We start from the raw sequence: 12454 nt of genomic DNA, 5'->3' as shown, positions 1-12454 counted from the left end.
TATACTAATTAGTGTTCATTCATTCTAAAATCAACGTAGAATAAAATATTACCAACTCTGTACTAACCAATTAGGCATTTAATAACCAATCAAAATTGATCTTTATTTCCATACAATTAAAGTCTTAAATCAATTTCCTAGCACCACAAACTCATATTGTCCGGACAATTTTAATTTTGCGGTACAAAAAGTTGCTCTAAAGACCTTATTGTATTGACTTAAGGTTGAATATTGATTGATTGATTGTGTTAATAATGTCTTTAATAAGTTTGTAAACGCCGGCAATGACCTGTTTTGGTACTCATGACCACGAACGGTAATTGTACTTTAATAATTATTTGTTTGAAAGAGAATTATGAAAAAAATATGGATAAGATTTGTTGAAGAAATGATTTTTTTATTATTATTTATCTAGGTAATTAAAGAACCACGCCCATTCACAAAATAATTATTACAATAAAAAAAAACTATTTCAATAATATACCTAAATCTTTCGCCTAAGTCTGAAATAATGAGCTGAAAACTCCATCTAAATTGGTTCAGTTGAACGAAAGATCGCGCATAAGCATACAGACATACAGGTCAAACTGAGAACCTCTTTTTTTAGGTCGGTTAAAAATAGTTTTGATTCTTTTATTTTAATGGCATCGGGTTGCCCGGGTAACTGTGTTGAGGAGGTCAGATAGGGCAGTCGCTTCTTGTAAAGCACTGGTACTCAGCTACATCCGGTTAGACTGGAAGCTGACTCCAACATAGATGGGAAAAAGGCTCGGGAGATGATGATTAAATTACTAAGGAGAATAATTGGTTATCCTAAATGGACACTATTAAAAATACTTTCATTGTCAAGTCATTACGAGTATTTAAATAACTTTCCGTGATGAAAATAATTTAATTAGTAAAGCTAATTAATTATGACCGTGATAATTAATTTTCTGTCAGTCAAAGTAAAGTTAGTTAAGAAGTTTAGTAAAATGATTTTTTAAGTAAAACACACGACAAAGAAATAAATAATAATGCCTAGCTTTTTCATTATTACTATGTTGGGGTCAGCTTCCAGTCTAACCTAATGCAGTGGAGTACCATGCATTACACAAATAAATGAATCACTCAATTTTAATTTAGTTCAGAAGTTCGAAATCTGTTCAGACGTTCTGAAGATAACACATTACAAACACACAATGTTTTTAAGGTTCCGTACCCAAAAGGTAAAACGGGACCCTATTGTTTTCGCTCCTTTGTCCGTCCGTCCGTCTGTCACCAGGATGTATCTCATGAACCGTGATAAGTAGAGAGTTGAAATTTTCTCAGACGATGTATTTCTGTTGCTGCTATAACAAAAAATACTGAAAACTAGATAAACATTTTGGGGGGCTTCCATACAACAAACGTGATTTTAAAAAATGGTACGGACCCTTCGTGCGCGAGTCCAACTCGCACTTGGTCGGTTTTTTTATTTAAATTAAGATGGCATATCCATTCTAAAAAACGATTAAGATCTATGTAAAGCCGACACTGAGCGTTAAGGTTGATTATAATTACTCTATTCACTAAAAAATACACGTTTTTTTACTGTTTTTATAATGCTGTAGTATGACTTATTCCTAGTGGGATTTATTGACAGTTTTCTGAGTACCTTTATTTCTATTTATTTTAAGGGGTAATCTTTATTTATATTATAAGTATAATAAGAGTTTGTTTGATAATAAGCCGAAAATCGATCTCAGTGGCGTGCACTTGGAGAGGCCTATGTCCAGCAGTGGACTGCGATAGGCTGGTGATGATGATGATGAAGAGTTTGTTTGACATCGCTAATCTCAGGAAATATTGACTTTTGTAAATTCTTCCACTGTTAAGAAGCTACACTGTGTTATATCCAGATGCGAGAAGTTTCCCCGGGACGCTCGAAGGACTGTGTGGAACAGCTATTTTATTATAAAGCTGAAGAGTTAGTTTGACAGCGCTAATCTTAGAACTTTTGCCTAATTTAGAAAAGTCTTTCATTGGTAGATGACCCATTTAGGTACCTATTGAAGAAGATTATTTTTTATCTGCATGCGAAAGTTGTGGTCAAGGGAAGCGGGTGAAACCGCCCGCGGAAGCTAGTCCATTAGTAGGTAGTTAGTATTGTAATTGTGACTGTCGTCACCTAGCCCTAATTATTATCAAATAATATTAATTTATTTTACAAGGCGCCACGATGACGGGCCTCTTAAGAACACATTAACTTTCTATTTTATGGATAGGGATATTTGACGGCTGACATGGAGTGCAATAAATACTTAACAAAATATTTTAAGGGTCTAAAAGTTTCTCACAGCAAAGCAATCAAACATCTGCTAAGCAGGACTTACAAGCCGTTGCCAACCGTTAAGGCAATTAGGACCTTGAGACAAAGGACTCAATATTGAATAGAAGTGCACATGTGCCAAATCCCAAACGGACCCCGACAGCGATACTTAGAACAATTGAGAATATGTACAAAAAGACTAATAAATCTATCTTATAACAAATAGACGAATACGCGAAACAGGACCTTAAGAATAGGGTGGAGTCAGCGCTGAAGGTGGGACTTGCAAGGATGTAGGAAGGGATAGCAGGCCACAAGGGTTTTCAGGGAACTGAAGCAGGGCCAGTTGGTCCTAGGTCGCGCAGTGGGCTAGTACTCTGACCGAATTAGGAGACGCCTCATGGAGGCTAGAGCTAAGTTGTGAAGTAATAGTGAGACATGAAAGCCGAGTGAATCTAAGAGTAAGTGGTGGTGCATGACTGGGTGAGTGTTGCTGATAGTGCGGGTGAGTGTTTATGAACGTTACCTCAGGCTGATATTATAACCCATTGTATCCATGATAACCTTCTCAATGCAGGTATAATACTTACCGACGCTTAGGCGTACTTCTATTATGATGTGATCGAGCTGATCGAATCAATTATATACCTTGCATTCTATGTTCCAATCTGCCCTCACACACTCAACAGCTTTAACATAAAATAATGGTACAATGTACTGGGCTTCGGCCAACACTCACAATTGTCATCTCGGATTTACCGAAGTATATGCCTCTATCACTCATGTCTCGAATAAGTACAACAACGCCAACGAAACTATATCAAATTACGCCTAGGCGTATCATTATCTTTGACTTCTCGGACTGATCGTCACGAGCATATGCCTTACAGTTGTACTTGTTGAACGCGATGTGCACATCCAGTGATGGGGGGCTCACTATATCATACCAATACTATTAGGGACCATGACTCGACGGGAGTATGATGAAGACGACTCGTGCCGGCAAGCCGCGCCGCAGCGTCACGATATCCAGTCCTATAGACTGCTAGGGACCGTGACTCAAATATCACGGAGCAGACGTTATGCGAGCCGTAGGCCACGCCGCATCGTCACGACTTGGGATGGCTAGGGAATCCTGGAATGTTGACCTCGCGTCCTTCAGGAGCACATGCAAGACATTTTGTGAGTTACGGCTGTTTGATTAATAGATTCACAAGAGGCGATATTACAGTACCATACTTATTTTATATACTGTCTTATTGGAAATGTCCTTCCATTAAGAATGACTTATATTTCAACTGGATTATCAGAAACGGCGTTGTACTCATCTGTATAATACATAATGTAGGTCCTTTCCATTCCTTAATCCTCCATTATCACTATTTGCTTTACAAACATACCCTGTCACTACCCAGTGTTTGTACGCTGCTCTCTTTCATTGTCTTCCTTTCCAGTCCTATCCCCTAGCTTGTATAAGTCGGGATAGCACTGATACATTTCCACATACAATATCGGTGGAAGAGTGACCAGTAAGGAGACGAGCTCTACAGGGTTGCGCGGAACAGGAGGGGCGCAACCCCTTCCCCCTCAGGGAAGCCGATTGTAGTTATAATTTAGGAAAAACGAAAATTTTTACAGCCTGGGGTTGTCGTGGAACGGTTACATTTGGCGCTGCGTGACCAGGATTCTCGTCATTAAATGTACTGATTCACATCAGTGCAACGAGAATAAAAGATCTAAATCGGTTACTACACAAAAACACAACGTAGATTTGATTTCATACTTATGGTCCTAGACGAGGCATTACGGCAATAAAACAACATTGGGTTCGATTCCCTGTGATTTTTTGTACAACATGATGAACTGTGATGATTTCAGGTTACGGGTTCGACTCCCTAACAGAAGTGTTGTATAAAACGAGTCATAATTACGACGGATTCTAGTTATGGGTTCGATTCCCTAACGAAGACCTAGACTCTGGCTAGAGGTGAAAGATGATGCAAGAATTAAGAGTTAACTACGGTTATGATTTACGGTAATGGGTTCGATTCCCATATATTACCAAGGGCGTGAACTGCATATCCTTATGGATGGATTAATACAGTTGGAAATACAGTTGTGGGTTCGAGTCCCTAACAAAAGTGTGCAGCCTAGAGGTATTTATGTATGTGATTTTAAGTATGAAAGAAATGAATATGTGAAATACTAAGATAGAAGAAATGGGCAGATGGCTAGAGGTAGGATGTTGGTTCTGACATTTTGCTATAAGCGTAAAACTGTATAATGGCAATAAGCGTATTTGCATAAGCGTAAGAATAGAATTAGTGTAAGAATACTGAGCGTACTTTAAAGAAAATAAACGTCATGGCTGTAAACCCCGCTTCTATATAAGTATATAACGACGTATATTTTCCCGATTACATTGCGGAGAAGGCCTTCTAGAAATTACACTGGAGTAGGTAATAATACAGTTACACACCCACAACTTTTCCGTGGACTAGGGGCATGCGCTTATAAAATACACATCTGGAAGGCAGAACCGCATTGATAAATCATTGCGATATCATTTTGTCACAACCTTAGCACTTTGCTTCGGTCTGTGTGGTTAATACACTAATCTATATTTTTACACGAGTTCATAAAAATATAATTATAATTACTTTTAGTTTAACTGACGAACCGACAACTTCCTCTAGGTTGTATTTACGTGTGATTTAAATATTCATCTTTGAAACTTCTTCACACATAGGAAACAATATATTGTGTGGCTATTTGTAAAGCCTCTGTCTTCTGTAAATAGATACTTGGCTGGTTTTGTTTTAAATTCCAGGACACTAACAGACTTCATGTACGAGCCTACACAGTTTCGACATCATTTTTCTGCGTCGCTTGGGTTCAAAGTTTCATCAAAATCGTCGTGCGCGTACGTCGGCTGATGTACCTACGTACTAGTAGCCCTAGTGTGGATGCAGTTGCGAAGCTAAGTTTTGAAATTATTTAAGTTAATCGATCCTACTAAATCATATTCCAGCAAGTGGAAATTGGATCTGTGTGCACGTGAGCTATCACAACTGTGTGTATAGCACAGTGTATCTTTTACTCACAGAAATATGTATATTGGCATTTGCATTTAAATCGGTTGAAAAAAATGTGCACTAAATTAATGCTAGTTCAATGTTCTGTCTTATTGGCTGATTTACAACCTGCTCTATCCTCTTAGAATCGGAGGGGGGTACACCCAGTTGGAACGAACTTTTCCATTCTTATAAATGAATTGTATGGCAATATTTGGATTAACTTCCAGTTAGAATCAAATTCTAATTAGTGTGCGAACTATTCCAGGGTAAATATGCTGCGATAGTTACCGACATAACACGATTTGATTCGCGGCGATGGAGAGGCCTAAGTTCAGCAGCTGTAGTAGGCTGAGTTGATAAGGGGAGGTAACGCGACTCCATAATGAAATACTCTAGTACAAGAAACTCTGGTATGTACATTCAACTTATAAGCATGCACGGGTTCTTCTACTAGACTGGAACCAGAGTGATTTCATCAAAACGTTGTTTCGTCTAGTAAGGATCTTATTGTTGGAGATGTTCCGTTAGAAAGATACCTGTCTTATAAGCCTTATGTTTTAACTTACTGATGCTAGGAGCTCTGCGACCTATTGTGAAATCTCATACGCTTTACTGCGTCACGCGTCTGAATTTCAGAGGGGGGAATGTGACTGTCGTCACCTAGCCCTAATTATTATCAAATAATATTAATTTATTTTACAAGGCGCCACGATGACGGGCCTCTTAAGAACACATTAACTTTCTATTTTATGGATAGGGATATTTGACGGCTGACATGGAGTGCAATAAATACTTAACAAAATATTTTAAGGGTCTAAAAGTTTCTCACAGCAAAGCAATCAAACATCTGCTAAGCAGGACTTACAAGCCGTTGCCAACCGTTAAGGCAATTAGGACCTTGAGACAAAGGACTCAATATTGAATAGAAGTGCACATGTGCCAAATCCCAAACGGACCCCGACAGCGATACTTAGAACAATTGAGAATATGTACAAAAAGACTAATAAATCTATCTTATAACAAATAGACGAATACGCGAAACAGGACCTTAAGAATAGGGTGGAGTCAGCGCTGAAGGTGGGACTTGCAAGGATGTAGGAAGGGATAGCAGGCCACAAGGGTTTTCAGGGAACTGAAGCAGGGCCAGTTGGTCCTAGGTCGCGCAGTGGGCTAGTACTCTGACCGAAATTAGGAGACGCCTCATGGAGGCTAGAGCTAAGTTGTGAAGTAATAGTGAGACATGAAAGCCGAGTGAATCTAAGAGTAAGTGGTGGTGCATGACTGGGTGAGTGTTGCTGATAGTGCGGGTGAGTGTTTATGAACGTTACCTCAGGCTGATATTATAACCCATTGTATCCATGATAACCTTCTCAATGCAGGTATAATACTTACCGACGCTTAGGCGTACTTCTATTATGATGTGATCGAGCTGATCGAATCAATTATATACCTTGCATTCTATGTTCCAATCTGCCCTCACACACTCAACAGCTTTAACATAAAATAATGGTACAATGTACTGGGCTTCGGCCAACACTCACAATTGTCATCTCGGATTTACCGAAGTATATGCCTCTATCACTCATGTCTCGAATAAGTACAACAACGCCAACGAAACTATATCAAATTACGCCTAGGCGTATCATTATCTTTGACTTCTCGGACTGATCGTCACGAGCATATGCCTTACAGTTGTACTTGTTGAACGCGATGTGCACATCCAGTGATGGGGGGCTCACTATATCATACCAATACTATTAGGGACCATGACTCGACGGGAGTATGATGAAGACGACTCGTGCCGGCAAGCCGCGCCGCAGCGTCACGATATCCAGTCCTATAGACTGCTAGGGACCGTGACTCAAATATCACGGAGCAGACGTTATGCGAGCCGTAGGCCACGCCGCATCGTCACGACTTGGGATGGCTAGGGAATCCTGGAATGTTGACCTCGCGTCCTTCAGGAGCACATGCAAGACATTTTGTGAGTTACGGCTGTTTGATTAATAGATTCACAAGAGGCGATATTACAGTACCATACTTATTTTATATACTGTCTTATTGGAAATGTCCTTCCATTAAGAATGACTTATATTTCAACTGGATTATCAGAAACGGCGTTGTACTCATCTGTATAATACATAATGTAGGTCCTTTCCATTCCTTAATCCTCCATTATCACTATTTGCTTTACAAACATACCCTGTCACTACCCAGTGTTTGTACGCTGCTCTCTTTCATTGTCTTCCTTTCCAGTCCTATCCCCTAGCTTGTATAAGTCGGGATAGCACTGATACATTTCCACATACAATATCGGTGGAAGAGTGACCAGTAAGGAGACGAGCTCTACAGGGTTGCGCGGAACAGGAGGGGCGCAACCCCTTCCCCCTCAGGGAAGCCGATTGTAGTTATAATTTAGGAAAAACGAAAATTTTTACAGCCTGGGGTTGTCGTGGAACGGTTACATAATGAAGCATAAAGGTTACAAACTTATGTACGTCACAACACGGCCAAGAACCTCAGCTGACTAAATGTCAAAAGTTTGTTGACCTTTCTAATATGTTATTTGGAAGTTGCAGTGTAAAAAATACTTCAGTCTATACTTAGATAGGTCTCAATATAATAAAAAAAGCTGAAGTGTTTGTTTGGGGCTCGTCTCGGAAAGTCAGACTTACAGGCTTTTGACTACCCGTAACGTACCCGTAGCCTTTGAAGCGATTTGAAAAAATCGTACTGTCATTTGAACATTTTTGTCAGTCGCTACGGGTATTCAGAAGGCAGTAAGTTTGACAATTCTTACTACTAAGACTTACTATTAAGTCTTATTTACTAAGAGATATTTTGTTGGCCGGGTAACTGGGTTGAGGAGGTCAGATAGGCAGTCGCTCCTTGTGGCACACTGGTACTCAGCTGCATCCTGTTAGACTGAAAGCTGACCCCCAAAATAGTTGGGAAAAGGCTGGCCCGTAACATAGGCTATATTTTGTCCGGGTACGCAAAGACGCTAGGTATATATAATATACCTAAAATAATAAGAATAATAGCACACATCCTAATCTTTTTTTAATAAATTCTGTGAACAAGGAAATGATACATACTATATGATTACACTTAGATTTCCGTGTATATACAAGCATGCCATTTGCATAACAAATACATACTAGGCTTGCCCCTGGCGTTGTTCGAGGTTTACTGTCAAATTGTAGAGCAATTTGCCAATTTATATTAATGGTTTTATGCTCGTTTTTGCAGTATTTTTATGTAATTGGTTGGTTAAAGGATGTAGGTTATTCTAATAAATATGGGTATGTGTTATTTAAAAGTAGGTTTGCGTATTTTTCTAACTAATGCAAAAAGGTAATGGAAAAAAGAGTCATTAACTTCTTAACGTCACACGTCACTTAAATATTATATAATGACGTCAATAAACTGAACACATATTTTGATCAGAAAAATGTGCAAATTCAGTTAAACTACTTACTAATATAGGTTATATTTTTATAAAGTCTTCATTACAAATATGGCCCTGACTTTTAATTGATAGGTCAGGTCAAGCCATAACGTTATTTTATTTATTTTATTTTATTTAACAGTTTATGTACACATAAAAACACATACAAGAATATATAATAGAAAAAATTGTACAAGGGCACAGTTCGCAAAATCGCTTCATCGCCACAAACCAAGAAATGATTAGAATTTTCAGCAGTAAAACTTAAAACAACCTGCCTATTATGAAAAACTGGTTAACAATTAAAACAACCGAAAGTACTAAATAACTGTTATATTTTATGCTTCAAACACTAATTAACAAATTGCAAACAAATAATATTGGGAAACAATATTCGAAGAGTCCTTGGATTATAATATTGTCGGAGGAACATGTTACGAAAAATTATTATGCACCAATAAATAACGTTAATACCTAAATTACTTATAAACCTAATAATATGCATATATTTATAAATAACTAGCCGTTTTCGTTTCACCCGCCTCCCGTGGGAACTACTGCCCGTACCGGGATAAAATAAAGCCTATGTTACTCGGGAAGAGTGTAGCTTTCCAACAGTGTAAGAATTTTTCAATTCGGTTCAGTAGTTTCGGAACCTTTACAATCATTCTTTTCCCCAAGATCAGTCAGCTGCACAGGACATATTATACATAGTGCAAGCACATTAGCTTGGACACAGGTGCACTCTCTATTCCTTCACTCTCAAAGCGCGATGGGACGACAATCATCTGCTTAGCTTAGATGTTTCTATTTATAACCACGGATGAGATAACAAAACAGCACTTTAGATTGAACTTGATCTTTACTATTTAAATTCTATTTTCAATTTAGCTCACTGATACTGCATCTATCATCAACATCTGAGCAACATTAATCTTATAGATAGCAAATGCATGTTTTAATATTGCTTGCGGAAATATAGAAGCGTTTTTAATGGTATGAATTAAGATTAAGCATGAATCCTAGAATCCTAAGAGCTCATATCCATCACAAGGTTTAGAGTACCCGCACTCTGCAAAACTTTTAGTCTGTCGATAGTTGGTTTGGAGTTCTATTCAGCTTCATAAATCAGTATGAAGCTGAATAGAAGTGCGCACATTACAAATATCAAGTACTAGCTTCTGCCATGCAGCTGTTTCACCCGCATCCCGTGGGAACTACTTCCCGTACCGGGATAAAAAGTAGCCTATAGCCTTCCTCGATAAATGGGCTATCTAACACTGAAAGAAATTTTCAAATCGGACCAGTAGTTCCTGAGATTAGCGCGTTCAAACAAACAAACAAACAAACTCTTCAGCTTTATAATATTAGTATAGAGTTATACCTGATATTATAACAAACTATCGGCCTACTAAAATTTTGCAGTATGCTCTATAAGATGTTAAGAATATTGGACAACAATTTAATTAAAATTCTAGCTGGTATAAAAGAGATAATTTCGCATGCATTTATGCAATCACGTAAAGAATGCATATAGCTATAAAATGTCAGTTTTCATTGCAGTTTTAATTCGAAAGCTGTTAACCTAGGTTTGTAAATATCAATCACAAAACTGCTTTGGTGCAGTTAGTTGAATGACTGTGTGATTTTCGATGTGTTTACTCCTTAGGTACTCAGGGAAGCTGGCAAGACAAGGCTGGATGCGAGAAGCCGAAAATCGATCTCAGTGGCGTGCACTTGGAGAGGCCTAGGTATGTCCAGCAGTGGACTGCGATAGGATGATGATGATGATGATGATGACTCAAACAAGTAGAAAATAAAATACAGAAAAAATAGAGAATTATATCTATTTTTACTTATAATTTGAATGCAAGTTTGTTTGTTGCTTATAATGAAATAAATCCGATAGAATTTGTTTTTGTTGGAAATTGTTTTTGTCATTTATTTATTTATCCATTTAATTCAGGCTTTAAAGCTCATATTTATGTAATACATTAAATATATTGTATATGTACATTATATGTGTGTTATACTTTCATAGTTTACTTTAACTTATGTTTAACCCTAGAAATAATTATATAGACTGTTAATCTGTGTTTTCGAGAAATAGTTTCTTCTAAATTATTGGGTAATTTAGAGATACCAAGAAGTTCGGATTTTCATACATTCTTCCGACTTCCTATTTCCAAAAATATTACACCATAATTTTAATAAATAAAATTAAAACATTGTGTTTATAGTCCTAAACTTGCAAAAGGATAACCATGTTTCTAATCATTTCCATTTGATAATTCCATAGACTCAATTTTTACTGTCGACTCCATGAACTTTTTTTAATTATGTATTACAGTAAGCTTTATAACACGTATAAACTCAATAAATTTTTATACTATAAATATGTACCTAATAAATATGTAATACTATTAAAAAAGTCTTCTAGGCACGTTTTCGGAGGACAGTGATACGGAGGAATACTTTGACTCCTAATTAATATTCTTTTATAGGTTTTTATTATTATTTATGTATACATATAGGTAAATATTGTTTTAATTTTTAAACTAAGTAATGTAAGTACAAAAATAAATAATAAACTCAATCTATTTTTTATCTATGAAAAGTTCTACACCATCATATATGTATCATAAATACATCCCTTCACAACACTAAACTACCCTTTAATTACAAACCCCAAAATAAAACAAAAACTCGAAAAAAAACTCACCAATGCTCCCTAATCTCTGAACCCGAAAAACTCGGAACTCGAAAGTCGAAAGTCGGAAAACTGGAGCACAACACAACACAAACACTTTGGTACTATTGTGTTACAACATTACCGGTCGGCAAACGCAACGCGCCTACTCTGACTGGTGAGAAAAACCTAGCCTTGCTATATAAATAGTGGATTTTAGGTGTTTTTGTAGTGGGAGATATGCTATAAATTATAGCGGGGTGAGTGTGATTTTTTGTTGACAATTAAAAGAAATAAACGGTCCTTTATAATTTTGTTGCCCGGGTATCAGGGTTGCTTCTTGTAAACCTCTGGTACTCCTACTACTCCACCCGGTTAGATTGGAAGCCTCTTAAAAAATAATATGGGGCCCGATTCATTTCACTATATGCCTAGCCTTTTCCCAACTATGTTGGTGATTCAGTTGAGGGCCGGCCGCACAAAGCTTAGCTTAATCTGCGTTTGGCCCGGTTCTTAGTTAGAAATAGATAATAATTGATTACCAGATGTTTAAACGACTTGTGCTATAGGTTAATACAGCTATCTATTATGTTGGATGTCATATTATTCTGTTACCATTTCTCCAGTAAAAATCTCAAGGTCACAAAGGGTTCTGCACCAATATGTAAACATACATAAAATTATGTCTGTTGTATGAGAGTCCGCTGAAAAAAACTGGATCGTTTTCAACTAAGTATCTATGTATCAGAGAGCCAGACAGAAATGCACTTTTGAAAAAAATATTTCAGGGTTAGGTTATACATTATACCTACTCATAGTCCATTTATCGAGAAAGGCTACTTTTTTCCAGGCGCAACGAGCAGCTCCCACGGTGAGCGGCTGAAAGGGTTAAGCCAGCAAACTAGGTATGTACCTTTAACTAGGTATGTCATTAAACATGCATAAGC

The 12454-nt window shown here is 37.5% G+C and overlaps 1 protein-coding gene across 1 annotated transcript in view; it reads right to left on the bottom strand.

Moving 5' to 3' along the window:
* LOC110381180 (organic cation transporter protein) overlaps positions 1 to 11678 on the bottom strand; it is a 45225-nt gene extending 33547 nt beyond the window's left edge. The window contains exon 1 of the mRNA XM_049851300.2: positions 11541 to 11678. The gene's annotated coding sequence lies outside the window, so the exon portion shown is untranslated. The remainder of the gene's footprint in view (positions 1 to 11540) is intronic.
* Positions 11679 to 12454: the final 776 nt, after the last annotated feature.

Source organism: Helicoverpa armigera, chromosome 29 (genome assembly GCF_030705265.1).
Source record: "Helicoverpa armigera isolate CAAS_96S chromosome 29, ASM3070526v1, whole genome shotgun sequence".
Taxonomy (NCBI): domain Eukaryota; kingdom Metazoa; phylum Arthropoda; class Insecta; order Lepidoptera; family Noctuidae; genus Helicoverpa; species Helicoverpa armigera.
Note: the sequence above shows the minus strand (reverse complement) of the source record. Positions and strands in the feature narration are given on the sequence as shown.